At 36.2% G+C, this 25,129-nt stretch overlaps 1 pseudogene; it reads right to left on the bottom strand.

Annotated features, from left to right (window-relative positions):
* The window catches only part of LOC111385212, a 27,382-nt pseudogene extending 2,253 nt beyond the window's left edge, over positions 1 to 25,129 (bottom strand).

Genomic DNA, 25,129 nt, shown 5'->3' with positions numbered 1-25,129 from the left:
CAATATGGACAACGATGTAAGTTGTGCCTACACATTTAACCCCGATTGATGTAGCTTAAAAGGTTAAAAATCTATATCAAATCAATAATTAATTTTAACAACATTTCATGAGATTCACTACTTTTATTAACATTTTAACCACAAATTTTATCAATTTTTATCAAAATCTACTAAAAATTTTATTTTTTACTACACCAAATATGGGTTTTATTTTTCAATACTGAACTTTGAAAATATAAATTCGATTGGACGGTTGTCTTAATTAGATCATTGGGATTTAATTTAGTTTCAAATTTCACCCCGTATCAAAACTCAAAATGTCCGTTAACCTAAGCTTCACCACCTATCAAGATAAAAAGCTTGTTCGTCTAAAATTATTAATAACTTTTTAGGAGAAATTGTAGTTGGTCTCACAAAATGTGTAAATAAAACAAGTTATTTAAGGATTTTGATTATGGTTGGATTGTTACCTGACTTAAGGCATGTTTGAAATTCGAGGAGCTCTGATGAAGCTGAAGATTTAGAGCCTGTTTGAGCCACATTATTTCAAAAAAATGTATTCTTAAACAGTGATTTGACATCATTTCAACCACACATTCTTCAATAAAAAAATATTACACGCAAATCAAAAAAATTTCTTTATTTTTTAAACACACATTTCCTATTAATACACTATTCAAAAATGCATTATTACCAAAATAATGTAGTTCAAACACCCCCTAAGAAATCTAAATAATTGAATTCACCAGCTTGAAACTTCAAGTCCTAGGTTGTCCTGCAAGAAATTTTTTCTTCCAAAAATTACTTGCTGCGTCCTCTCAAACATCGTAGAACTTTGTTTAAGGGTTTATAATTAATTACTGATCTGCTTCGTTTGCTGCGTCCTCTCAAACATCGTAGAACTTTGTTTAAGGGTTTATAATTAATTACTAATCAAGCTTAAAACGAAGCAGATCCCTTGCTTAGCTTTGCCGGTTCCATCCTATTATAACAGAAATGTTCATCAATTAGTGCTCATTACCAAACATGATGATGTTACACAGTACATGCCAGTATCCAAGAGATCAAACAATCTACTAATAAAGTTGCCTACAAAAAAAATTTAGACTCTCATTACACAGATCTATTCACAACTTCTTGAAGTGGCATACATCTTTAAAAAGCCAGTTAAGACTAATGTTCCCGAGCCATATGAATAATGGGAACTGAGCCAAGGCAATCAGCAGCAGGAGATAATGATGCCTGCTTGAATCGGAACTCCTCACTTAAGCAAAAAGAACTCTTTTCATTGTCTTCACCAAGAAAATCCCCATACATAAACACGTCCGTGGCATCAGAAAGTAGTACGAATAGTACCAGACAATCTTTCCCAAGATAGCCAGACAGACAGTCCCGTGGAAATGTATTCAGCGTATGCTACGATATCGAGCAAAGGTGCCTCGCCACTACCCAATGTAAACAATGTTGCTTTCAGAAGGATAACTTGCAAGCACCAGCCTACCAAGCCCTTGGCGAACAGCCAGTTCAAAGCTTCCAGGATAAATCTGGAAAGCAACAGAAATGACAACAAAGCTTTTATTACATGTAAGAGTCGGCAAGAGAGAGAGAAGGCAGGAAGCATACTAAAGTACAGAATTTAGAGATGGTGTAAGGTAAAAGAACACGTCCAAATGAGAATCGGGGTGGGGGAGCATCAGGAAAATATTTCAAATCGAACCTTGCTACATGTACACTTTAGTTTACACTTTATCACGTGTCATTATTTTGTTAGACAGTTTAAATTTCAAACAGTTTTTCATCCAATTGACACTTGACAACAATGCAAGTGTCAAAAATCAGTGTACAAATAGCAAATTTCTTTCAAATTTATCTGGTAAACGACGTAGTATAGCAAATTAAATGAAGAACCAAACCATTAGAAAGAAAGAGGAGAAAAGGTAGTACTAGTACCACACACAAATTATAATTTTTAAGCTTGTTTAACAAGAATTTTGATGTAATAAAACAAAGAAAAAATGTTTAATATGGTATCATCAGCAAGTAATCACCTAGAAGCAAAAGATATTCAACAATGTCCATTCATCTTCTCAGTAAACTTTGAAAATTCCCAATGAAGTTTGGGACTGCCAAAAAAATTGACAGATCAACTCAATTTTAAAAATAAGCTGTGCATGTTCTCTCCTCACATAAAGGAAACTGGCTTCAGAGGGAAGATAGGGGGGACTGGGAAGAATACCAACAATAGAAATTGAGGGTAACTCTTTGAAATTTATTATTGTCCATGAAGACTCGACAATAAGAAAGCTAGACTGACAGGAGAGAAGGGAGTGAAGGAGAATGTGCAATATAATATTCTAATTATCTATGACGCCATTATAGCTATTCAAGATGGTACTAATAAAAGAGGAATATAACTATCGAATTCATTTCTTATCTGCAATACTCATATAATCTCTCCAAGAACCATAAAGCAAGAGGTTTGCGTCTCACAGAAACAATAACAGGCTACAGAAAAGGACACCTAAAACACATGCGAGATGGCTTGACAGACTTGCTTCCCTTGAAGACCCAATAATAAGCCAGCAAGAACAACATAGGTACCAAGTGCCATGAATGGAATGTACAAGTCGTGAGCATTGATATCGTAAATTGGGGGCTTGTCTGAGAGCCTCCCACTCACTGGCTCCGTGATTCTTGTCCAGTGACCCTGAGTAAATTAAGAAAAAAGAGGACTACTTCAGAAATGGAACAGATCAAGTGCAAGATAAAATATTATGGAGGAAGAACTCTTGCCCTGTGAAGGAATGGGAAAAGAACAAGCTTCAATTTATTCCTTACTTGATGGTCATTCACTTGGAAATAGGATTGAGGGTCAGAAAAGTATCAGCTAATCTGTTATTGCAATGAACACAACAATGAGGAGAAAAATTACAGCAAAATTCTAACTCAGTGTGGAATAAATTACAGCAAACAAGATCACATTTATCAGCATCATCAAGCAATACAAAGTTGGTCATTGTCAGTTATCTTAACACCCTTCAAAACTATACAAAATAATTTCTCATCACGGCCCCCATAAACTCTTACATTGCTTTGCACGTATTCAGAGCTAGGTCCTAAGATTCTCTCCATAAGTGATGAGTGTAGTTTTTACACTTATTCGAGATCCTAAATGATGATATTTTGTTATTCTTTGAATGGATTAGTACCTGATTTGTTATTTTATTGCTTTTATTAGGAAAAGTTCAAGTTTCAAAGAAGAATTGGAAAAAAGAATGATAAATGGCTAAATGAAACAAATCCAAAGTATGGGGACCAAAGTGTAAATATTTAATGGTTAATTTGGACCACAAAAGATATTTTGAAGATTGATAGGAGTCAATTGAATGCAAATTGGAGTCAAAAAGGAAAGGGATATGATTAGAATATTACCATAAATCGACTTCCAATCATATAAGATATTTTCAAGATGTTTGATCAATTTGAGACCCATTTTTCGGATAGAGAACGTTTGAATTGGAAAAATTTTATTTCTAGAAGAATTGTATATCTTTTAATTAGCTTTCCAATGCACTTTGAATAACCTGAATCGAACACCGATAGAGAAAGTTATGATCAAAATACTGAAAGCTGTGCAGAGACAAAATTATGTGCGCGCGAAGGCAACTTTCCTTATTTGATTCAAACTCTTTTGGAAGACAATTTGGACATGAATTTTGACCTAATTTCATCAAAAAAAAATACAAGATATGGGCAGCAATGAAGGGGTCTCTCTCTTGCCTCTTCATACACAATAGTTTCATCAAATCCATCAAGAACAAGGGCCAATTGCTATATTTTGAGATCGAAGATCAAGCCATAGCAAGGAGTTGAAATTCAATTACAACAAGTTTTGAAGAATTTAACTTTGGACGTGAAGATCAACATCTTTTCTATTCTTTCATGATTCGGGTGATATTTTTCTATTATTCTTCTTGTAATTTATATATTAATATGTTATGCTAGTTTTTCATTATATTGGATGAATGATGAACCCTATCGTTTGTTTATTTTAATTCAAGATAATTAATTTAGTATTTCATATTTTTTTCTTGATTGGTTTTGCATTCCCATTGAACTATTTAATTGCTTGATCACCAATTAGATAGTAAGATGCTTGTTGTAGTGTAGGAATACTCACAATAAGTCTAGAACGCGGTAAAATCAACACATGAACATTAGGTGTTAGGAATAATATCTATGACATGTGCAATCATGTGTGATAAATCATGTGAATCAATGCATGTTTTTCATATGAATTCGGACTAGAAATAGGATCGGGTCGTGTTAAACATAGGTTTAATATATTTTGGGAAGAATATTGAATAAAAGTGGATTATCGATTGTCTTGAATGCATGAATTTACTAGATTATAAATTAAGAGTTGAATTAAATGGCAATAGGGGGATTCACGATTCCAATACAAATATTCACATATTAAATAAATATTTTATTTGCTTTCTTAATTTAATATTAGCATAGAAAACATACAAATCACAACTTTTTTTTTATTTTATATTACTTCGAATTTAGTAAAAACTACTTAACTAAATATTAGACCTTATTCCTTGTAGGAACGATATTCTTAACTCACAAATTTTATTACTTGTACAACGATCCCGAACGCTTGCGGGTTTCACACGAACAAGTTTTTGGCGCCGTTGTCGGGGAATAACTGATTTAATTTTAGTTTAGTATTTTATATTAGATTCGATTTTTTTCACTTTATAATTATTATTTTTTTATTTTTTGTTGAATTTAGCTACCCACCCTGATCTCTCTTATTTGGTATTCTTTCCAGGTGCTGTTCAGTAGCATATGCATGATTCTGATGTTGATATAGTAGAATTATTTTTGCAATAATTAATCTCGACATGTACGATGAGGAAGAAGATATATATTGTGAGTTCTGCTATAGAGTGCATTATATTGGTAACTGCTTGTATACATGCACTGACCCAGGAAAGCTCAAGCTCTTGCGATTTCAACAATACTTGCGATGTTGAAGATTAGCATTTGACAATGCTAATGAAGACTACATGCCTGTGGGCAAGTGTGTCCCTTCAGACACGCTTGTGGGAGTTAGTCCTTGCATGTTGAACGAGGAGGTAATTGCAAAATACTACACTGATCTTGCCAAATTAGATGAAAATAAATATGCGTGAGAGATGACATATTCTGGATCGAATTTAAAAGGTGGGGGTATAATCCACTCAAGAAGTTTGAAAGAAAAGAGTTTTCATTGCCCGTAGATGTAGATTGTGAACCAGCCATTCAACCCGAGGATATATCAATTATGGAAGACAAGAACGAAGACGATAAAAGTTCAATTACAAATGAACAAAATGAAGGAGAGGTAATTAATGAAGAAGACGTTAACTCACACTCTGTTGACTTCATTGATTGCCCTATCATTGAATTTGTAATTAAACTCGAAGAGGAGGAAGTCTACATAGTTGAACTTGAATCGGATGAGATAGGCAAGTCTTATAATATTGGAAGGGACAGTGCTAAAATTTGTAGAATCAACGAAGAGTGGAGCAAAATCAAAAGGGGCAAACTAAGCAAGGCATCAAAAGCGTTCTTCAAAATTTCATGATGCTGAAACAATAAAGTCAAGATAAAGACTATAAATAAGCGCTTGTTGGGAGGCAACCCAATCTTTCTATCCCTTTTATTTATTTTGCTTTCTACTTATATGATAATTTAGTTTATTTTTATGGTTTTAATTAGGGAATTATCATCCATATCACATTTTTCCTTAGGTTACTTGTTGGTTTATTGATGTTTGAGCCAAGAAACACTTGTTCCACATCTTTTGTGTCTTAATGCTTTATTTATCTGCATTGTGCAGGAACATGACGTTATGAAACACTTGAACCAATCATTACCAAGGAAACAACGGGAGATAAGGAAAAGCTAGCCATTGAATTTCATTGTCATATCAGGGGAGTCTTTTCTTAATTTTTTCCCCCACCCCTTATATGCGGACGTATGATTTAAGACATTGAGGACAATGTCTAATTTAAGTTTGGGAGTGAAAAATATGAGTTTTCATTTGTTTTGTGTGTTTTTGTGTATGTTTTATTGTTTTAAATATTAAAAATACAAAAAGATAAAAGAAAAAAAAATTAAAATTTTCAAAAATATTTTCTTTTTGTGTGCTTGTGTGAGTTAGTTAGCCTGACTGATAATAATGTATTTATTGAATTATGAATTGATCTATGAATGGTGAATAGGTTGCATACTTAAGTTAATTTTTGTTTTTCCATGTGAAGTTGATATATATTGAGCACATGAATTAAGTTAAGCATTGTGTAAGAGTGAGTTGATTTCATAATTGGATAGATTGAAATAGCGGACCATAGATGTTAAACCCAAAACGACTATATGTTACATCCTTAGACCAAATTTAGAATAATTTGGAGGATTTCACTGTTGTAGAAAGATTTTGAGATAAATGGTGTAGAACTCCAAATAATTTTAAACACCTTAGTGGCACTAAGACATGAATATTGGATGACTAAAATATACTTCAGATTTTTAGTCTCATTTGAGACCCATTTACGACATAGAAAACATTCGATTTGGAAAATGATATCTAAAGAAAAGTTGTATCTCTTTGAGTTAACTTTCCAACGCACTTTGAATTACGTCAATCGGATATCGAGAGAAGAAGTTATGATAGAAATACTAAAAGCTGTACAGCATCAATCGAAGTACGCAGAATATGAAAAGTCAAATTCCTACACGATGTTCTAGCACCTTCTTAAACCTATAACTCCCACATAAATAACACCCATATTAATGAGTATTAGGCCCTTCACTTGCCCTTAAGTTGTGAGATTTTCACCTATAAATAGGCCCCAATGCATACACATTTTACACAGCAAGACAAAATATTCTAAGCATAAAAAAGAGAGTTTTCAAGTCTAAAAAAAAAGAGAAAGGAGAGGGAGGAAAATTAGTTTTTCCTAGAAGTTTTGGTGCTATCAAGAAGTTTTTCCAAGCATCAATTCTTAACGGAGTGTTTTTTTTAAACATCAAAGGAGTGCATTTTTCAACAAGATTCAAAGCATCAATTAAGGTAGGTAGATGTGCAAAGTGTTAACTTGTGTTAAGTTATAAATTTCTAGCAAATGAAGATTTATGTTAATGTTTGTATGTCTAATGGTACCTCCGGTACGGCATATACTTCCATCTCTAATGGTACATCCGGGTACGGCATGTACTTCCAGTCGAGGCGTCGTGTTAAGTCATAACTCTACGTGTTTGGGATTCTACCGAAAATCCTACTATGAAAAGGTTTATAAAGTTACAGTTTTGAAATGTATAACTTGATCACGAATGCACTAATCATATCTATTGAGTTTTTTTAACTCATGGGTTTAACCGTTCTCTACAGATTGATATGATTCTACCTTGGGCCTAGATGATGGAAAAGATGAAGAGTGGTGCAACAAGCCCATGGAAAATCCGGTGAACAAGTTATTTAGATTTATTTTTGTGAACGTTTTCAATGTTATTTTTTAAAGTATTTGAATAACGCTGAACGTGAGAACAATTTGTGTTTTCTTCAAATAAATTACGTTCCGTTATTTTTTTATTCAGTGTTTTATTTAAAATATTCGAAATGTTGTTGTTAAAATTATCATTGTAAAAATTAAGTTTCCGCTAAAACATATTCTCTTATAACTAAACCACCGGTTAGTTAAGTAAAATAAGTAACGTTCCGGTCCACAAGGGGTCGGGGCGTTACAGCGTGGTATCAGAGCACGGTTTAGCGGTTCTGTAGACCAAGTATTTTTTTTAAAAAAATAAAAAATAAAAAAAATGAAAAATTCTAAGATACTCCATGGCATCTTGCATCCATCCATCAATCTCATCTTACGGCCCAAGTATGTTCAAAGTTAATGTTTTCATGAAAAGACTATGTTATGATACTTTGCGATGCTATAGTACAACTTATGCTTATTTTCAAAGATATACTATGCCAGTTAGAAATGATTTGAAAGATGTGTTTTTTTTTTCAAAAGATACGCATTGGGCTAGAATTTATAGGTAGAATTTTATGTAACAGTAACCATTTTTCCAAGAGTAAAAAAAAGTGTATGATATGTGAAAATGCAACAGATATGGCTCATAGAACGGCTAGGGCATATAGAGGAGCATTGAACCGTAGAATCGCCATTCAGTCCTATGAGAATTACGTGACTGATCTGCTCCGTCCACTTGACAAACATGTACATGATGTCAATGAGAGATGCATGACAGCGGTGAACGCTGGAATGGAGATAACGCATATTGAGGTTATAAATAACATCATACACTCCCTTCCACCTCAATGGGGAGATATGGGAGTCACGGTTAGGGATATAATGCTAGAGGAGCACCCAAATATATTTGAATTTGAAGTGTATTGCCAATCACTCCTAGACCTATGGAGGGAAAACTTAGAACTTCAACCGGAGATAGTAATTGAACTTGATAAAGAAGAAGAGCCTGAAGAAGGGAATGATCCTGAGCCTGAGCCACAGGTTGAGATGGACATAGAATCCGGACCTGAGGTAGAAGACTCCTCTGGAGATGAGGCTCCACCAAAGAAGATCCGTAAAACTTATAGAGATTAGATTTAAATCCTTGTAATAACTTCCTTTATGTCAAGAAATAAAACTTTATCTTCTTTGTTAGAATTTGAAGTGTGAAACTAATAAGAACCATACGTTTTGTCTAAAGGAAAATGGCCCGCGCAAACCAAACCAACTTGATTAGAGATCTCCTCCAAGTGGTCCAAGACCTTGGCAGGCAAAACCCGAACCAGGCGCAACCCCTACCACTAGCTCCTAATGCTCCTCCAACCCATGCTTCAGTGGTGGAGCAATTTAGAAGACACAAGCCCCCTACCTTCAATGGAGCAGCTGATCCACTTGCAGCCGAGGAGTGGCTTCGTAAGTTGAAGAGAATATTCCAATTAATAGGCTGCACGGATGCCCAGAAGGTCCAGTGTGCTCAGTTTATGTTCTCTGGTGATGCAAGCCACTGGTGAGACTCGATGTCAAGGACGAGGACCCCAGAGCAACAAGCGGAATTGACTTGGGAGCGATTTAAAGAGGAAGTAATGGACAAGTACTTCCCACAGTCTTTGAGAGATCACAAAGAAAGTGAATTTCTCCAACTCAAGCAAAGGACTATGTTCCTAACTGAGTATGAAAGAAAGTTTGACCAACTTTCAAGGTATGCTCCACATCTGGTGGATACGGAGGACAAGAAAGTTAGGAGGTTTGAACAAGGGTTGAACCCAGATATAAGCATGATAATATGTCCCATCGTTTCACCTCATACCATGAACTGCTGGAAAGAGCTCATTCTATCTGGTGCCAGAAGACTAGCGCCGAGCAATATAGTCAACTATTCAATCAATCGGACAATGACAGTATGGGTAAAAGGAAATGGAATGGCCAGGACAAGGGAAAGGACAAGTGGCAGAACAAGAAGGCTAATGGCGGAGCCAATGCCAACAAGAGCATTGTGCCAGTTATATAGCCATGTCCTAAGTGTGGAAAGACGCATCGTAGCGTGTGTTTGCAAGGGAAGAATGTCTGTTTCAGATGTGGCAAGCCAGGGCATATTTTTAAGGATTGCCCCACATTTACGCCGAAGAAGGATGATAACAATGACCAGAACCAGAAAGGGAGAGTACGAGTTTTTGCAATGACTCAGAAAGATGCAAAGGAAAACTCAAACGTCATAGTAGGTACTTTATTGATAGCCAATACGCCTGCTTATATATTGTTTAATTCAGGAGCCACACACTCCTTTGTATCGACAACTTTTATGGCTAAATCTAGTATTACCTGTGATGAGTTGGAAGGTACATTAGAGGTTAGCATTCCTTCAGGCAACCCTTTGAGTACTGATAGAATAGCCAAATCAGTAAGTATTGAAGTTGAGGGAAAACCAATGGAAGCGAACCTATACATGATAGAAATGAAGGATTTTGATATAATACTAGGCATGGATTGGTTGGGTTGTAAGACTAGTATCAGCTTTACAAGCTGAGAAGATGTTGAGAAAAGAAATATATCAAGGATATTTAGTAAATATTTCAGGAGGGAAACAGGAGACGATAAAGGTTGAAGACGTACCAATAGTACGAGAATTCGTAGATGTGTTTCCAGAAGATCTATCTGGTATTCTACCAGACAGGCAAGTGGAATTCATGATAGACCTAAATCTCGGAGCGGCACCAGTGTCAAAAGCCTCATACCGAATAGCCCCGAAGGAACTACAAAAGTTAAAGAAGTAGTTGCAAGAACTCCTAGATATGAACTTTATACGGCCAAGTGTATCTCCATGGGGTGCGCCGGTGTTGTTCGTGAAGAAAAAGGATGGAAGCATGAGGATGTGCGTCAATTATAGGGAGTTAAATCGATTAACTATCAAGAATAAGTACCCACTCCCGAGAATCGAGGATCTGTTAGATCAACTGAAAGGAGCTAAGGTATTTTCCAAGATCAACTTACGATCGGGATACCATCAATTGAAAGTAAAGTCAAAGGATATACCCAAGACAGCTTTCAGAACTCGTTATGGACACTACGAGTTTATAGTGATGCCGTTTGGGCTAACCAATGCACCTGCAGTGTTCATGGACCTGATGAATCGTGTATTTCATCAGTACTTGGGATAAATTTGTCATAGTCTTCATTGATGACATTCTGATATATTTCAAGAGTAAGGAGCAACATGAAGAATACCTAAGAATAGCATTAGAGGTATTACACAAGGAGAAGTTGTATGCCAAATTCAAGAAGAGTGAGTTCTAGCTTGAACGAGTTGGATTTCTTGGACATATAGTCATTGCCCAAGGGATTGAGGTAGATCCAGCAAAAGTGGAAGCAGTAACCAACTGGAAAGCACCAACTAATGCTGGCGAGGTATGGAGCTTTCTAGGATTAGCAGGATATTATCGGAGATTCATAGAAGGATTCTCCAAAATAACTGGACCAATGTCGCAACTTACAAGGAAGGGAGTAAAATTTCAATGGACAGATAAATTTGAACAAAGTTTCCAAGAACTTAAACAGAGGTTGATATCAGCACCCGTGTTAACAATACCTGAGGGTACGGAAGGGTTTGTTATATACAGTAATGCATCCAAGTAAGGATTGGGATGTGTGCTGATACAAAATGGAAAAGTGATAGCCTATACATCAAGACAATTGAAGAAACATGAGCAGAACTACCCGATGCATGATTTAGAACTTGAGGCGATAGTACACGCCTTGAAGATATGTTGATACTACTTGTATGGAGGGAAGTGCGATATCTACACAGATCATAAGAGTCTCAAATGTTTATTCACATAGAAGGAATTGAATATGCGACAAAGACGATGGTTGGAAATGGTGAATGATTACGATTGCACTATCCATTACCATCCAGGTAAGGCTAATGTTGTGGCCAACGCCTTAAGTAGAAAATCAATGGGATAGTTGGCATCACTACCCACTTTTCAAATGGAGTTAGTCAAGGACTTGGAAAAGTTGCAGATCGAAGTGGTTACCATACCAGGATAAGGCACTGCTCGTCTAGCAACTTTGATAATTCGACCTACTCTTAGAGATCGAATTATAGAGACACAAGGTAATGACCCATTCTTGTTGAAGATCAAGAATAAAATTGGTACTGATGAGAGAAAGGATTTTAGAATAGCTTCGGATCAGGCACTGATGTTTAAGGGGAGAATTTGTGTGCCTAAGGATGAAGCCTTGAGAAACGAGATATTGAAAGAGGTCCATTCCACCCCGTACATCGTACATCCCGGTGGTACAAAAATGTATTGAGACCTCCGAGATATATTTTGGTGGAGAAATATGAAAAGAAGTATAGGGTTGTACGTAGAAAAGTGCATGGTATGTCAACAGGTTAAGGCAGAACACCAAAGACCGTCTGAATTGTTAAATCCACTCGACATACCCGAATGGAAATGGGAAAATATCACAATGGACTTTGTGGTTGATTCCCGAAGTCAGCAAGAGGAAACAACGTTGTATGGGTAATAGTGGATCGATTAACAAAGTCAGTTCATTTTCTTCTAGTGAAAATAATATTCAGTTTAGACTAATTAGCACAGTTGTACATTAAGGAGGTTGTGAGATTACACGGCGTACCTGTGTCCATTGTGTCTGACAGAGACCCAAGGTTCACGTCCAAATTTTGGAAAAGTTTACAAGGAGCTATGAGAACGAAGCTGAACTTTAGTACAACATATTACCCTCAGTCCGATAGTTAATCTAAAAGGACCATCCAAACTTTGGAAGACATGCTGAGAGCATGTGTTTTGGATCTAGGGGGTAGTTGGGAGTCATACATACCCCTAGTAGAATTCACATATAATAACAGATTCCAAGCAACTATCGGGATGACACCATACGAAGCTCTCTATGATAGAAGATGTAGGTCCCCTGTTCATTGGGATGAAGTCGGGGAGAAGAGAGTTTTGGGACCATAAATAGTTGAAATGACAGTTGAGGCAATCGATAAGATCCATGCAAGGATAAAGGCAGCACAAGATCGATAGAAGAGCTATGCGGATACAAGGAGGAAGGATTTAGAATTCAAAGTTGGAGAAAAAGTATTTTTGAAAGTGGCACCGATGAAAGGTGTACTTAGGTTTGGAAAGAAAGGAAAGCTACGACCTCGCTATATCGGACCATTCGAGATACTTGATAGGGTTGAAAATGTAGCCTATCGGTTAGCTCTCCCACTTGGGTTATCGGCAGTGCACAATGTGTTTCATGTATCAATGATCAAGAAATACGTGCATGATCCTAATCATGTAGTGAACTATTAGTCCGTGGAAGTACAAAAGGACTTATCCTATGAAGAGTTACCAATTAGGATATTGGATCGAAAGGTGCATAAACTAAGGAACAAAGAAATTCAATTGGTCAAAATACAATGGAATAATAATGAAATAGAAGAGGTCACTTAGGAAAGAAAAGAGGAAGTCAAAAACAAGTATCCAACACTATTCGCCCAATCAGAAGGTAAATTTCGAGGACGAAATTTTAATTAAGGTGTGGGGGATGTAGAACCCCAAATAATTTTAAACACTTTAGTGGCACTAAAATATGAATATTGGATGGCTAAAGTATACTTTAGATTTTTAGTCTCATTTGAGACCCATTTACGACATAGAAAACATTCGATTTGAAAAATGATATCTAAAGAAAAGTTGTAGCTCTTTGAGTTAGCTTTCCAACGCACTTTGAATTACCTCAATCGGATATCAGGAGAAAAAGTTATGATAGAAATACTAAAAGTTGTACAGTATCAATCGAAATACGCAGAATATGAAAAGTCAAATTACTACACGATTTTCTAGCACCTTTTTAAACCTATAACTCCCACATAAATGGTACCCGTATTAATGAGTATTAGGCCCTTCACTTGCCCTTAAGTTGTGAGATTTTCACCTATAAATAGGCCCCAATGCATACACATTTTACACAGCAAGACAAAATATTCTAAGCATAAAAGAGAGAGTTTTCAAGTCTAGAAAAAAGAGAAAGGAAAGGGAGGAAAATTAGTTTTTCCTAGAAGTTTTAGTGCTATCAAGAAGTGTTTTCCAAGTATCAATTCTCAACGGAGTGTTTTTTTTAAAANGTCTAGAACGCGGTAAAATCAACACATGAACATTAGGTGTTAGGAATAATATCTATGACATGTGCAATCATGTGTGATAAATCCTGTGAATCAATGCATGTTTTTCATATGAATTCGGACTAGAAATAGGATCGGGTCGTGTTAAACATAGGTTTAATATATTTTGGGAAAGAATATTGAATAAAAGTGGATTATCGATTGTCTTGAATGCAAGAATTTACTAGATTATAAATTAAGAGTTGAATTAAATGGCAATAGGGGGATTCACGATTCCAATACAAATATTCACATATTAAATAAATATTTTATTTGCTTTCTTAATTTAATATTAGCATAGAAAACATACAAATCACAACTTTTTTTTATTTTATATTACTTCGAATTTAGTAAAAGCTACTTAACTAAATATTAGACCTTATTCCTTATAGGAACGATACTCTTAACTCACAAATTTTATTACTTGTACAACGATCCCGTACGCTTGCGGGTTTCACACGAACAAGTTTTTGGCGCCGTTGTCGGGGAATAACTGATTTAATTTTAGTTTAGTATTTTATATTAGATTCGATTTTTTTCACTTTATTATTATTATTTTTTTATTTTTTGTTGAATTTAGCTACCCACCCTGATCTCTCTTATTTGGTATTCTTTCCAGGTGCTGTTCAGTAGCATATGCATGATTCTGATGTTGATATAGTAGAATTATTTTTGCAATAATTAATCTCGGCATGTACGATGAGGAAGAAGATATATATTGTGAGTTCTGCTATAGAGTGCATTATATTGGTAACTGCTTGTATACATGCACTGACCCAGGAAAGCTCAAGCTCTTGCGATTTCAACAATACTTGCGATGTTGAAGATTAGCATTTGACAATGCTAATGAAGACTACATGCCTGTGGGCGAGTGTGTCCCTTCAGACACGCTTGTGGGAGTTAGTCCTTGCATGTTGAACGAGGAGGTAATTGCAAAATACTACACTGATCTTGCCAAATTAGATGAAAATAAAATATGCGTGGGAGATGACATATTCTGGATCGAATTTAAAAGGTGGGGGTATAATCCACTCAAGAAGTTTGAAAGAAAAGAGTTTTCATTGCCCGTAGATGTAGATTGTGAACCAGCCATTCAACTCGAGGATATATCAATTATGGAAGACAAGAACGAAGACGATAAAAGTTCAATTACAAATGAACAAAATGAAGGAGAGGTAATTAATGAAGAAGACGTTAACTCACACTCTGTCGACTTCATTGATTGCCCTATCATTGAATTTGTAATTAAACTCGAAGAGGAGGAAGAAGTCTACATAGTTGAACTTGAATCGGATGAGATAGGCAAGTCTTATAATATTGGAAGGGACAGTGCTAAAATTTGTAGAATCAACGACGAGTGGAGCAAAATCAAAAGGGGCAAACTAAGCAAGGCATCAAAAGCGTTCTTCAAAATTTCATGATGCTGAAACAATAAAGTCAAGATAAAGACTATAAATAAGCGCTTGTTGGGAGGCAACCCAATCTTTCTATCCCTTTTATTTATTTTGCTTTCTACTTATATGATAATTTAGTTTATTTTTATGGTTTTAATTAGGGAATTATCATCCATATCACATTTTTCCTTAGGTTACTTGTTGGTTTATTGATGTTTGAGCCAAGAAACACTTGTTCCAGATCTTTTGTGTCTTAATGCTTTATTTATCTGCATTGTGCAGAAACATGACGTTATGAAACACTTGAACCAATCATTACCAAGGAAACAACGGGAGATAAGGAAAAGCTAGCCATTGAATTTCATTGCCATATCAGGGGAGTCTTTTCTTAATTTTTTCCCCCACCCCTTATATGCGGACGTATGATTTAAGACATTGAGGACAATGTCTAATTTAAGTTTGGGAGTGAAAAATATGAGTTTTCATTTGTTTTGTGTGTTTTTGTGTATGTTTTATTGTTTTAAATATTAAAAATACAAAAAGATAAAAGAAAAAAAATTTAAAATTTTCAAAAATATTTTCTTTTTGTGTGCTTGTGTGAGTTAGTTAGCCTGACTGGTAATAATGTATTTATTGAATTATGAATTGATCAATGAATGGTGAATAGGTTGCATACTTAAGTTAATTTTTGCTTTTCCATGTGAAGTTGATATATATTGAGCACATGAATTAAGTTAAGCATTGTGTAAGAGTGAGTTGATTTCATAATTGGATAGGTTGAAATAGCGGACCATAGATGTTAAACCCAAAACGACTATATGTTACATCCTTAGACCAAATTTAGAATAATTTGGAGGATTTCACTGTTGTAGAAAGATTTTGAGATAAATGGTGTAGAACCCCAAATAATTTTAAACACCTTAGTGGCACTAAGACATGAATATTGAATGGCTAAAATATACTTCAGATTTTTAGTCTCATTTGAGACCCATTTACGACATAGAAAACATTTGATTTGAAAAATGATATCTAAAGAAAAGTTGTATCTTTTGAGTTAACTTTCCAACGCACTTTGAATTACGTCAATCGGATATCGAGAGAAGAAGTTATGATAGAAATACTAAAAGCTGTACAGCATCAATCGAAGTACGCAGAATATGAAAAGTCAAATTCCTACACGATGTTCTAGAACCTTCTTAAACCTATAACTCCCACATAAATGACACCCATATTAATGAATATTAGGCCCTTCACTTGCCCTTAAGTTGTGAGATTTTCACCTATAAATAGGCCCCAATACATACACATTTTACACAGCAAGACAAAATATTCTAAGCATAAAAAAGAGAGTTTTCAAGTCTAAAAAAAAGAGAAAGGAGAGGGAGGAAAATTAGTTTTTCCTAGAAGTTTTGGTGCTATCAAGAAGTGTTTTCCAAGCATCAATTCTCAACGGAGTATTTTTTTTAAACATCAAAGGAGTGCATTTTTCAACAAGATTCAAAGCATCAATTAAGGTAGGTAGATGTGCAAAGTGTTAACTTGTGTTAAGTTATAAATTTCTAGCAAATGAAGATTTATGTTAATGTTTGTATGTCTAATGGTACCTCCGGTACGGCATATACTTCCATGTCTAATGGTACATCCGGGTACGGCATGTACTTCCAGTCGAGGCGTCGTGTTAAGTCATGACTCTACGTGTTTGGGATTCTACCGAAAATTCTACTATGAAAAGGTTTATAAAGTTACAGTTTTGAAATGTATAACTTGATCACGAATGCACTAATCATATCTATTGAGTTTTTTTAACTCACGGGTTTAACCCCTTCTCTACAGATTGATATGATTCTACCTTGGGCCTAGATGATGGAAAAGATGAAGAGTGGTGCAACGAGCCCATGGAAAACCCGGTGAACAAGTTATTTAGATTTATTTTTGTGAACGTTTTCAATGTTATTTTTAAAGTATTTGAATAACATTGAACGTGAGAACAATTTGTGTTTTTTTCAAATAAATTACGTTCCGTTATTTCTTTATTCAGTGTTTTATTTAAAATATTCGAAATGTTGTTGTTAAAATTATCATTGTAAAAATTAAGTTTACGCTAAAACATATTCTCCTATAACTAAACCACCGGTTAGTTAAGTAAAATAAGTAACGTTCCGGTCCACAAGGGGTCGGGGCGTTACAGCGTGGTATCAGAGCACGGTTTAGCGGTTCTGTAGACCAAGTATTTTTTTTTAAAAAAATAAAAAATAAAAAAAATGAAAAATTCTAAGATACTCCATGGCATCTTGCATCCATCCATCAGTCTCATCCTACGGCCCAAGTATGTTCAAAGTTAATGTTTTCATGAAAAGACTATGTTATGATACTTTGCAATGCTATGGTACAACTTATGCTTATTTTCAAAGATATACTATGCCAGTTAGAAATGATTTGAAAGATGTGTTTTTTTTTTCAAAAGATACGCATTGGGCTAGAATTTATAGGTAGAATTTTATGTAACAGTAACCATTTTTCCAAGAGTAAAAAAAAGTGTATGATATGTGAAAATGCAACAGATATGGCTCGTAGAACGGCTAGGGCATATAGAGGAGCATTGAACCGTAGAATCGCCATTCAGTCCTATGAGAATTACGTGACTGATCTGCTCCGTCCACTTGACAAACATGTACATGATGTCAATGAGAGATGCATGACAGCGGTGAACACTGGAATGGAGATAACGCATATTGAGGTTATAAATAACATCATACACTCCCTTCCACCTCAATGGGGAGATATGGGAGTCATGGTTAGGGATATAATGCTAGAGGAGCACCCAAATATATTTGAATTTAAAGTGTATTGCCAATCACTCCTAGACCTATGGAGGGAAAACTTAGAACTTCAACCGGAGATAGTAATTGAACTTGATAAAGAAGAAGAGCCTGAAGAAGGGAATGATCCTGAGCCTGAGCCACAGGTTGAGATGGACATAGAATCCGGACCTGAGGTGGAAGACTCCTCTGGAGATGAGGCTCCACCAAAGAAGATCCGTAAAACTTATGGAGATTAGATTTAAATCCTTGTAATAACTTCCTTTATGTCAAGAAATAAAACTTTATCTTCTTTGTTAGAATTTGAAGTATGAAACTAATAAGAACCATACGTTTTGTCTAAAGGAAAATGGCCCGCGCAAACCAAACCAACTTGATTAGAGATCTCCTCCAAGCGGTCCAAGACCTTGGCAGGCAAAACCCGAACCAGGCGCAACCCCTACCACTAGCTCCTAATGCTTCTCTAACCCATGCTTCAGTGGTGGAGCAATTTAGAAGACACAAGCCCCCTACCTTAAATGGAGCAGCTGATCCACTTGCAGCAGAGGAGTGGCTTCGTAAGTTGAAGAGAATATTCCAATTAATAGGCTGCACGGATGCCCAGAAGGTCCAGTGTGCTGAGTTTATGTTCTCTGGTGATGCAAGCCACTGGTGGGACTCGATGTCAAGGACGAGGACCCCAGAGCAACAAGCGGAATTGACTTGGGAGCGATTTAAAGAGGAAGTAATGGACAAGTACTTCCCACAGTCTTTGAGAGATCCCAAAGAAAGTGAATTTCTCCAACTCAAGCAAAGGACTATGTTCCTGACTGAGTATGAAAGAAAGTTTGACCAACTTTCAAGGTATGCTCCACATCTGGTGGATACGGAGGACAAGAAAGTCAGGAGGTTTGAACAAGGGTTGAACCCAGATATAAGCATGATAATTATGTCCCATCGTTTCACCTCATACCATGAACTGCTGGAAAGAGCTCATTCTATCTGGTGCCAGAAGACTAGCGCCGAGCAATATAGTCAACTATTCAATCAATCGGACAATGACAGTATGGGTAAAAGGAAATGGAATGGCCAGGACAAGGGAAAGGACAAGTTGCAGAACAAGAAAGCTAATGGCGGAGCCAATGCCAACAAGAGCATTGTGCCAGTTATATAGCCATGTCCTAAGTGTGGAAAGACGCATCGTGGCGTGTGTTTGCAAGGGAAGAATGTCTGTTTCAGATGTGGCAAGCTAGGGCATATTTTTAAGGATTGCCCCACATTTACCCCGAAGAAGGATGATAACAATTACCAGAACCAGAAAGGGAGAGTACGAGTTTTTGCAATGACTCAAAAAGATGCAAAGGAAAACTCGAACGTCATAGTAGGTACTTTATTGATAGCCAATACGCCTGCTTATATATTGTTTAATTCAGGAGCCACACACTCCTTTGTATCGACAACTTTTATGGCTAAATCTAGTATTACCTGTGATGAGTTGGAAGGTACATTAGAGGTTAGCATTCCTTCAGGCAACCTTTTGAGTACTGATAGAATAGCCAAATCAGTAAGTATTGAAGTTGAGGGAAAACCAATGGAAGCGAACCTATACATGATAGAAATGAAGGATTTTGATATAATACTAGGCATGGATTGGTTGGGTTGTAAGACTAGTATCAGCTTTACAAGCTGAGAAGATGTTGAGAAAAGAAATATATCAAGGATATTTAGTAAATATTTCAGGAGGGAAACAGGAGACGATAAAGGTTGAAGACGTACCAATAGTACGAGAATTCGTAGATGTGTTTCCAGAAGATCTATCTGGTATTCCACCAGATAGGCAAGTGAAATTCATGATAGACCTAAATCTCGGAGCGGCACTAGTGTCAAAAGCCTCATACCGAATAGCCCCGAAGGAACTACAAAAGTTAAAGAAGTAGTTGCAAGAACTCCTAGATATGGACTTTATACGGCCAAGTGTATCTCCATGGGGTGCGCCGGTGTTGTTCGTGAAGAAAAAGGATGGAAGCATGAGGATGTGCGTCAATTATAGGGAGTTAAATCGATTAACTATCAAGAATAAGTACCCACTCCCGAGAATCGAGGATCTGTTAGATCAACTGAAAGGAGCTAAGGTATTTTCCAAGATCAACTTACGATCGAGATACCATCAATTGAAAGTAAAGTCAAAGGATATACCCAAGACAGCTTTCAGAACTCGTTATGGACACTACGAGTTTATAGTGATGCCGTTTGGGCTAACCAATGCACCTGCAGTGTTCATGGACCTGATGAATCGTGTATTTCATCAGTACTTGGGATAAATTTGTCATAGTCTTCATTGATGACATTCTGATATATTTCAAGAGTAAGGAGCAACATGAAGAATACCTAAGAATAGCATTAGAGGTATTACACAAGGAGAAGCTGTATGCCAAATTCAAGAAGAGTGAGTTCTAGCTTGAACGAGTTGGATTTCTTGGACATATAGTCATTGCCCAAGGGATCGAGGTAGATCCAGCAAAAATGGAAGCAGTAACCAACTGGAAAGCACCAACTAATGCTGGCGAGGTACGGAGCTTTCTAGGATTAGCAGGATATTATCGGAGATTCATAGAAGGATTCTCCAAAATAACTGGACCAATGTCGCAGCTTACAAGGAAGGGAGTAAAATTTCAATGGACAGATAAATTTGAACAAAGTTTCCAAGAACTTAAACAGAGGTTGATATCAGCACCTGTGTTAACAATACCTGAGGGTACGGAAGGGTTTGTTATATACAGTGATGCATCCAAGTAAGGATTGGGATGTGTGCTGATACAGAATGGAAAAGTGATAGCCTATACATCAAGACAATTGAAGAAACATGAGCAGAACTACCCGATGCATGATTTAGAACCTGCGGCGGTAGTACACGCCTTGAAGATATGTTGACACTACTAGTATGGAGGGAAGTGCGATATCTACACAGATCATAAGAGTCTCAAATGTTTATTCACATAGAAGGAATTGAATATGCGACAAAGACGATGGTTGGAAATGGTGAATAATTACGATTGCACTATCCATTACCATCCAGGTAAGGCTAATGTTGTGGCCGACGCCTTAAGTAGAAAATCAATGGGATAGTTGGCATCACTACCCACTTTTCAAATGGAGTTAGTCAAGGACTTGGAAAAGTTGCAGATCGAAGTGGTTACCGTACCAGGATAAGTCACTGCTCGTCTAGCAACTTTGATAATTCGACCTACTCTTAGAGATCGAATTATAGAGACACAAGGTAATGACCCATTCTTGTTGAAGATCAAGAATGAAATTGGTACTGATGAGAGAAAGGATTTTGGAATAGCTTCGGATCAGGCACTGATGTTTAAGGGGAGAATTTGTGTGCCTAAGGATGAAGCCTTGAGAAACGAGATATTGAAAGAGGTCCATTCCACCCCGTACATCGCACATCCCGGTGGTACAAAAATGTATTGAGACCTCCGAGATATATTTTGGTGGAGAAATATGAAAAGAAGTATAGGGTTGTACGTAGAAAAGTGCATGGTATGTCAACAGGTTAAGGCAGAACACCAAATACCGTCTGGATTGTTAAATCCACTCGACATACCCGAATGGAAATGGGAAAATATCACAATGGACTTTGTGGTTGATTCCCGAAGTCAGCAAGAGGAAACAACGTTGTATGGGTAATAGTGGATCGATTAACAAAGTCAGCTCATTTTCTTCTAGTGAAAATGATATTCAGTTTAGACTAATTAGCACAGTTGTACATTAAGGAGGTTGTGAGATTACACGGCGTACCTGTGTCCATTGTGTCTGACAGAGACCCAAGGTTCACGTCCAAATTTTGGAAAAGTTTACAAGGAGCTATGAGAACGAAGCTGAACTTTAGTACAACATATTACCCTCAGTCCGATAGTTAATCTGAAAGGACCATCCAGACTTTGGAAGACATGCTGAGAGCATGTGTTTTGGATCTAGGGGGTAGTTGGGAGTCATACATACCCCTAATAGAATTCGCATATAATAACAGATTCCAAGCAACTATCGGGATGACACCATACGAAGCTCTCTATGATAGAAGATGTAGGTCCCCTGTTCATTGGGATGAAGTCGGGGAGAAGAGAGTTTTGGGACCATAAATAGTTGAAATGACAGTTGAGGCAATCGATAAGATCCATGCAAGGATAAAGGCAGCACAAGATCGATAGAAGAGCTATGCGGATACAAGGAGGAAGGATTTAGAATTCAAAGTTGGAGAAAAAGTATTTTTGAAAGTGGCACCGATGAAAGGTGTACTTAGGTTTGGAAAGAAAGGAAAGCTACGACCTCGCTATATCGGACCATTCGAGATACTTGATAGGGTTGAAAATGTAGCCTATCGGTTAGCTCTCCCACTTGGGTTATCGGCAGTGCACAATGTGTTTCATGTATCAATGATCAAGAAATACGTGCATGATCCTAATCATGTAGTGAACTATTAGTCCGTGGAAGTACAAAAGGACTTATCCTATGAAGAGTTATCAATTAGGATATTGGATCGAAAGGTGCATAAACTAAGGAACAAAGAAATTCAATTGGTCAAAATACAATGGAATAATAATGAAATAGAAGAGGTCACTTAGGAAAGAGAAGAGGAAGTCAAAAACAAGTATCCAACACTATTCGCCCAATCAGAAGGTAAATTTCGAAGACGAAATTTTAATTAAGGTGTGGGGGATGTAGAACCCCAAATAATTTTAAACACTTTAGTGGCACTAAGATATGAATATTGGATGGCTAAAGTATACTTCAGATTTTTAGTCTCATTTGAGACCCATTTACGACATAGAAAACATTCGATTTGAAAAATGATATCTAAAGAAAAGTTGTAGCTCTTTGAGTTAGCTTTCCAACGCACTTTGAATTACCTCAATCGGATATCAGGAGAAGAAATTATGATAGAAATACTAAAAGTTGTACAGTATCAATCGAAATACGCGGAATATGAAAAGTCAAATTCCTACACGATTTTCTAGCACCTTTTTAAACCTATAACTCCCACATAAATGGTACCCGTATTAATGAGTATTAGGCCATTCACTTGCCCTTAAGTTGTGAGATTTTCACCTATAAATAGGCCCCAATGCATACACATTTTACACGGCAAGACAAAATATTCTAAGCATAAAAGAGAGAGTTTTCAAGTCTAGAAAAAAGAGAAAGGAAAGGGAGAAAAATTAGTTTTTCCTAGAAGTTTTAGTGCTATCAAGAAGTGTTTTCCAAGTATCAATTCTCAACGGAGTGTTTTTTTTAAAACATCAAAGGAGTGCATTTTTCAACAAGGTTCAAAGCATCAATCAAGGTAGGTAGAGGTGCAAAGTGTTAATTCATGTTAAATTATAAGTTTCTAGCAAATGAAGATTTATGTTAATGTTTGTATGTCTAATGGTACCTCCGGTACGGCATACACCTCCATGTCTAACGGTACCTCCGGGTACGGCATGTACTTCCGGTCGAGGCGTCGTTTTAAGTCATGATTCTACATGTTTGAGATTCTACTGAAAATCCTACTATGAAAAGGTTTATAAAGTTACAGCTTTGAAATGTATAGCTTGATCACGAATGCACCAATGATATCTATTGAGTTTTTTTAACTCACGGGTTTAACCCCTTCTCTGCAAATTGATATGATTCTATCTTGGGCTTGGATGATGGAAAAGATGGAGAGTGGTGCAACGAGCCCATAGAAAACCTGGTGAACAAGTTATTTAGATTTATTTTTGTGAACGTTTTCAATATTATTTCTTTAAAATATTTGAATAACGTTAAACGCGAGAACAAGTTGTGTTTTCTTCAAATAAATTACGTTCCGTTATTTTTTTATTCAGTGTTTTATTTAAAGTATTCGAAAGATTGTTGTTAAAATTATCATTGTAAAAATTAAGTTTCGGCTAAAACATATTCTCCTATGACTAAACCACCGGTTAGTTAAGTAAAATATATATATATATATTGTGTTGATTGTCTAAGGTCAATATGATGAAATTGGGTAAAAATCTCAAGTTAGAAGCTGGTTTACTTGGATGGGTGTTTAATAAGGGATATTGCACTAATCAATATATAAAAAAATATATTTTTTTATTTGAAAATTTCTCTTCGTAGCCTTTATGACTCGAGTTATTAAGCCTGTAAGAATGTTAAAACCTGGTGCCCTAAAGTCAAATGACTAGAGAGTCATCGGCTTAAACCTCGCTAAAGGGGTCATTCAGAAAGTTTGAGAGAATGCTGCAAAAAAAATGTTGAAATAAAAATTGAAAAAAAAAAAGAGAAGGAAAAGATTGGTGCATGAAACAGAAGACGCACTGGATACCTCGATTAAGTCCCAAACACTTGTTTAAGAAAATTGACTTTTGATAAATGATTATTAGCCTTGTTGAGTTCTGGAGATTGAAGCAATCAAACAATGGAGAATCTTTATTTATTGATATATCGACTTGCAATTAGTGAGATTTACCTAAACTAGAGAGGTGAGGATAGTATAAAAATTCAACCTTAAGTCACACACTTGAAAATAACGAAAAGAATCAGTTTTGGGGGTATGTGAGTCTTACAAGTGAGGAAAGGACATATTTGACCATTGAGGACCGGGAATTGAAACTACTTGTGAATTCATGATACTATGCTTAATTCTCCACACACACACTTGTCAATTTTACATTTGGAAAAGTAGATTTTAATTTCTATATTGTGATTTTGAAGCTGTGCACAGATTTGATTTTATGATTTCAATCTTGAGATAAAAAGTCGAGTTAGCTAGCTAAATCATTTTACATTGTTTGATTAACTGGCCGTCAATTAGGTAATAAGCACTGTGTGTTTGTATGTTTGCTGGATTGTAATTTTGTTTGAGGACAAACAAAGATTCAAGTTTGGAGGTTGCCAAAAACTTGTTCGTGTGAAATCCGCAAGCGTACGAGATCATTGTACAAGTAATAAAATTTGTGCGTTAAGAGCATCGTTCTCACGAGAAATAATGTCTAGTTAAGTATCTTTTACTAAATTCGAAGTAATATAAAATCAATGAGCACCCAGTCCACCTCTGATAAATCCTGAACTAGCACCATAGAATGTACTTCCAAAAGGATTTGACTGTGTGTTGGAAGATGGTGTCCGCACCCCAGCTTGAGCTCCAAGATTATCATACAT

Source organism: Olea europaea, unplaced genomic scaffold (assembly GCF_002742605.1).
Source record: "Olea europaea var. sylvestris unplaced genomic scaffold, O_europaea_v1 scaffold311, whole genome shotgun sequence".
NCBI classification, from domain to species: domain Eukaryota; kingdom Viridiplantae; phylum Streptophyta; class Magnoliopsida; order Lamiales; family Oleaceae; genus Olea; species Olea europaea.
This window is presented reverse-complemented; position numbering and strand designations above follow the sequence as displayed.